Genomic DNA, 6,000 nt, shown 5'->3' with positions numbered 1-6,000 from the left:
TATTGGAATACCTGAAAGTCATGATGAGAGAAAGAAACCAGAGAAATCCTAGTTTAAGAAATTATCAGGGAAACCTGCCCTGTTACCTCAGAGGGTAAAATAGAAATGAAAAGAATCAACCAATCATTATTGAAAGTAATCCCCAAATGAAAATTCCTAGAAATATTATAGCCAAATTTTAGGCCTCCTACATCTATGAGAATATTCTTCTAGTATACAAAAAGAAAAAAAATGAGCAAATTCTGGAGCCATGTTCTGAATTACACAGGATTTAGTAGCCTCCAGCCTAAATGGGTTGAGAGCTTAAAATGTGACATTCAGGAGGACAAAGGAGCTAGGATTAAAATCAAGAAAAACCTAGCTATCAAAACTGAGTGTATAATCTCAGGGGGAAATGAATATTCAATGAAATAGAAGACTTTCAAGAGGATTTTAAAAATAAAAAAGAGAGGTAGAAGAAAAATTTCTGATGAAAAAAATAGAAGTAAAAAAGAATATTTGACATTCCAAAAAAAGACTCAAGCAAAATATATTAAAGATGAAAGAGTAATCATAAAGGACTCAATAAAGATAATATATTTACATTCCTCTGAGAAGATGATATATGTAACTCCTAAGAGTTTTATCATTATTAGGATAGTTAAAGATATTTACATAGATTGAGGGAATGAATGAATGAATGAATATGATTCAGTTATGTTGAAATGATTTCTAAAAAAACTTGAAGGGGTAAGAAAGACAGATGAACTATAAGAAGGCAGAGGTAAAATGCAGTAAATCATGTTCTCACAGAAAAGAGGCATGAGATAAGAGCTTTTGCAGTAGAGAGGAAAATGACAGGGATGATAGGCAGTGCTTGAATTTCATTCTTGTAAAAATTGATTTATATATATATATATATATATATGCACACATACATACACAAATACATAATACACACATATACATAAAATATCTGCAAAATATGCAGTTTACAAAACAAGGAAATAGAAGTGTAAGAAGAGAAAAGTATAGGGGGTGATTAAAAGGGAGGATTGAATAAGGGAGGTAGTGGTGTGAGAGAGAGAGAAAGAAACAGAAGCACATGGTATTGAGGGAAATATGTGTTTAGTAATCATAATGTGAATGGGATGAATTCACTCATTAAATGGAAACAGATAACACTTTGGATGAGATAGCAGAACGCCAAAGTAATGTTGTTTACAAAAGACATATTTGAAAAAAAGACAGAAATAGTTAGATACATAGCAGAATCTAATGTTTCCACTGAAGTAAAAAAAAAAGGTTTTGGTAGGAATCATTATCTCAGATAAAGCAAAAAGAGATAAGCAGGAAAACTATGGGTACTGTAGACAAGAAAATATATTTTTTTTAATTTACTTGGTTTTTTGATAGGGATCTCATTTCTTAAATATATATACTGAGCTATAAACATAAACCATTTCTCAATTGATAGTCAAAAAATATAAATAGTGAGTTTTCAGAAGAGATCAGAGTTGTATAGTCATATTAAAAAAAATACTGTATTCCCCCATCTATTAGGGGGTAGCTAGGTGGTTCAGTGGTTAGAAAACTGGCCCTGGAGTCAGGAAAACTTGAATTCAAATCTGGCCTCAGATCCTTAATAATTACCTAGCTGTGTGATCTTGGGCAAATTGCTTAACCCCATGCCTTGCAAAAATAAAAAATGCTCTAAATCACTATTGATTAGAAAACAAATCAAAGCAACTCTGAAGTACCACTTCATATCTCTCAGAAATGACTAATGATGGAGAGGAAAGAGTAAAAAAATGTATGCACACATACATACATATTCATATAAATGTGAATATATATATATATATATACGCTTATGTATATATATATATATGTGTGTGTGTGTGTGTGTGTATACATATATGCATACATACAAATTAAAAAATAATGAATTGTTGGTGGAGTACTGAACTAATAAGCCATTCCAGACATCAATTTAGAAAACAGCTAAAGGGTTATACTGAGTTTGACCCAGTATTACCAATACAATATAAAGTAGAACAAAAGAAAAGTATCTAGTTATACAAAATATTTACGGCAGCTCTTTTTGTAATGGCAAAGAACTGGAAATTGAGGAGATGTCATCAGTTGGAGATTGATTGAATAATTTATGGCATATAATAGTGGTGAAGTACTATTTATTATGCAATAGAAAATCAGAAAAAAATGGCAAGATGTATATGAACTGATGTAAAATGAAGTGAAACTGTTTGGGAGATCATTATGCATAGTGGCAGCAATTTTATAATGATGAACAACTGTAAAAGATTTGGCTTTTCTGGTCAACATAGCAATCCAAGTAAATTCCAAAGGTCTCATAATGAAAAATGCTGCCCATCTGCAGTGAGAATTGATGAATTTGGAGTAAAAACTAAAGTATAATTTTCTATCATTTTTCTTCCTTTGTTTTGAAAAATGGCTAATATAGAAATAATTATTTTTCATGATTTTATATCTGTAATTGATATCATATTGCTTATCTTATCAGTGGAGTGTGGAGGCTATTGAAGGGAGAGAATCTGGAGAACAAATTTAAAAGCAAAGAATGTCAAAAAAATTTAAAATGGTTAAAAACAAACCAAAAAAATTTATCATCTTCCACATTAGAAAATAGGGGGGTGTTAATATATTCTGGAAGACAAAGGAGTTAAGATTACAATGAAGCTTAATTTATCTAGGCAAACTGAATATATTCTTTCAGGACATATTTTATACACACATATATGAATATATATGTATATATACACATATGTGTGTGGGTGCAAATATATTCCATTTTCACATATGTATATATTTCTATATACCTATATATATATATATATATATATATATATATGATAGATAGATATATACAATATATCTGTATCTATATCTATCTATCTATCTATCTCTATATGTATATATTAATTAAATGAAATCAAGGACTTTCAGGCAGTCTAGATGAGAAGTCCATAACTGAATAAAAAATTTTAATTTCAGATACAAGACTTAAGCACAAAAAAGTAAGCATGAAAAAATTATAAGAGAATCAATAATATTAAGGTGTTTGCATTCCTATATGAGAGGAAGATAATTGTAAATAGTGAAAATTTTATTATTCTTAAGGCCATTAGGAGTTCACATAGACAGAGGTCATGAGTGGGAGATGACAATGATGAGCTGATTTAAAAAAATAAAATTAAGGGGTAAGAGTCTGGAAGGGAGAGGAAGAATGGGCATAAAACATCACAACCACGATACAGACAAGCAAACGTATTAAATACATCCTTTTCAGCACATAGTTTATAAACATGACATTTAGTAAAAGACTATGGAAACACAGAATAAAAATTAATTAGAAACTAAACAATTTAATCCAGAAGTATGGGTGGGTCAAAGAACAAATCATAGAAAAAATAATTTCATCAAAGAGAATGACAATGAGACAACATTCCTAAATTTATGGGATTCAGCCAAAGTAGCAATACTAGTAGTAGTAGTACTAATGGGAGAATGTATATCTCTAAATGTTTCTATCAAGAAAACAGTAGAGCTGCTCAATGGATTGGGCATACACCTAAAAACAAAAACAAAAACAAACCAAAACATAAACTGCCTAGAAAAATAATAAATGACAAATCTCTAATTTAAACATCAAATTAAAAACCCTAAAAATAAAAGGTAAGATTAATAAAATAAAAAGAAAGCCATTGAACTAGTAAGTAAAGCTAAAAGTTCCTTTTATATGGTTATCTCAGATTCCAAAAAAATTTGACAAAATACACTTATTACTATTAAAAATACCAGAAAACATAGGAATAGAGCTTTATATATATTATATATATATATAATATATGCATATATATGTATGAATGAATGCATAACCATCAGCAAGCATTATCTCTAATAAAGAGAAATTAGAAGTCTTTCTTATAAGATCAGAGGTGAAACAAGGATGTTTGTCACCACTACTATTTGATATTGTTCTAGACATGTTAGCTATTACAGTAAGAGAAGGGAAAAAAAGGATAATGAGAAAACAAAACTATCACTCTTTGCAGACTATCTTGTGGCATAATTATATTTGAAATAATAACAATTTCTGCAAAGTTGCAAGATTATAAAATAAACTCATATAAATCATCAACATTTCTATATTTTAGACAAAATCCAGCAGCAAGAGAGAAAAATTTCATTTAGAATATTGTAGAAAATATTAAATACTTTATCGTATATCTGCAAAGACAAACCCAGGAACTATATAAGAACACAATTATAAACATTTCACACAAATAAATTTAGATCTAAACAACTGGAGGAATATTCATTGCTAATGGGTAGTTCAAGATAATATAATAAAAATGAAAATTCTACCTAAATTAACATTTCCACTCGGAGTCATATCATTCGAGTTACCAAAAATTATTGAGCTTGAAAAAATAATTCATCTAGAAGAATAAAATGTCAAGAATATCAAGGAAATTAATAAATAAAACTATGAATAACAATGGTCATGCAATACCAGATTTCAAACTGTATTACAAAGTGGTCATCTTCAAAATTATCTGGTACAGGTTAAGAAATAAACTTGTGGATCACTGGATTAGATTCAGTATACACTACACATTAATAAATGTCTGACATACCTGAAATCCAATATTTTAGAACAATAGCTCACTATTTTGCAAGGAAAATAGAAAAGCAGTTTAGCTGAAACTAGGCAAAGGCCTAGTTTCTCATACCATAAGTGAGCTAAGGTCAAAATAAGAACATGATTTAGACATAAAGGGCAATATCATAAGCAAATTCAGGGAAGCATGGAATATTTTATTTAAGAGATTTGAAATAATTTATTACCAAAAACAAAAGATAGGAAGCATGGGATGTGAAATGGTTACATGAAATTAAAATGGTTTTGCTGAAACAAAATCATGACAATCAAAATTAGAAGGCAAATTGGAAACTGTGGGGGGATAGGGAGCAGAAATTTGCAGCAAGTTTCACAAAGGCTTCATTTAGCAAATAATTAAAGAACTGAGTCAAAATTATAAGACTATGAGCAATTTCCCAATTGATAAATGGTCAAAGGACATGGACTGGTAGTTTTTAGAAGAAATCAAAGCCACTTATGGTCATAATTAAAAATTCTCTAAATCACTTTTTTAAAAAAAATTATTTAAGACAATGGGGTTTAAGTCACTTGCCCAAGATCACACAGCTAGGCAATTATTATGTGACTGAGGCCAGATTTGAATTCAGTGAACTCTAAATCACTTTTAATAAGAGAAGTGGGGGGGCAGCTAACGTGGTGCAGTGGATACAGCACCGACCCTGGAGTCAGGAGAACCTGAGTTCAAATTCGACCTCAGATACTTCATAATTACCCAGCTGTGTGTCCTTGGGCAAGTCACTGAACCCCATTGCCTTGTTAAAAACAAAACCAAAAAAAAAATAAGAGAAGTGCAATTTAAAACAACTATGTGGTACCACCCTCACACCTATCAGATTCATTAATATGAGAAAATCGAAAAAAATGTTGAAATGGATGTGGTAAAATAGGGATATTAATTCATCATTGATTGAGTTGTGAACTAAAAGGGCAAGACCTATTTTTTACAAATTTATAGCAGCCTTTTTTTTTTCGTGGTGGCAAAAAATTGGAAAATGAAAGGGTGCCCATCAATTCCTGGAATTGCTCTAGAAACTTTGGAATATGATTGTGATGGAATATTACTTTGCTACAGAAATAATGAGCAGTATGCTTTTAGGCAATCTTCAGATGACTTACATGAGCAGTTTCAGAATGAAATGAACAGAATCAGGAGAACACTGTATATTGTAATAATATTGTTTGATGATCAACTATGAATGACTTTTCTCAACAATAAAGTGATTCAAGACAATCCTTTAAGGATTTATTATCCATAAAACAAAATGCTAAGCACCTCTAGAGAATGAACTGATGGATTCTGAATGCAGATTTAA

Source organism: Macrotis lagotis, chromosome X (assembly GCF_037893015.1).
Source record: "Macrotis lagotis isolate mMagLag1 chromosome X, bilby.v1.9.chrom.fasta, whole genome shotgun sequence".
Taxonomy (NCBI): domain Eukaryota; kingdom Metazoa; phylum Chordata; class Mammalia; order Peramelemorphia; family Peramelidae; genus Macrotis; species Macrotis lagotis.
Note: the sequence above shows the minus strand (reverse complement) of the source record.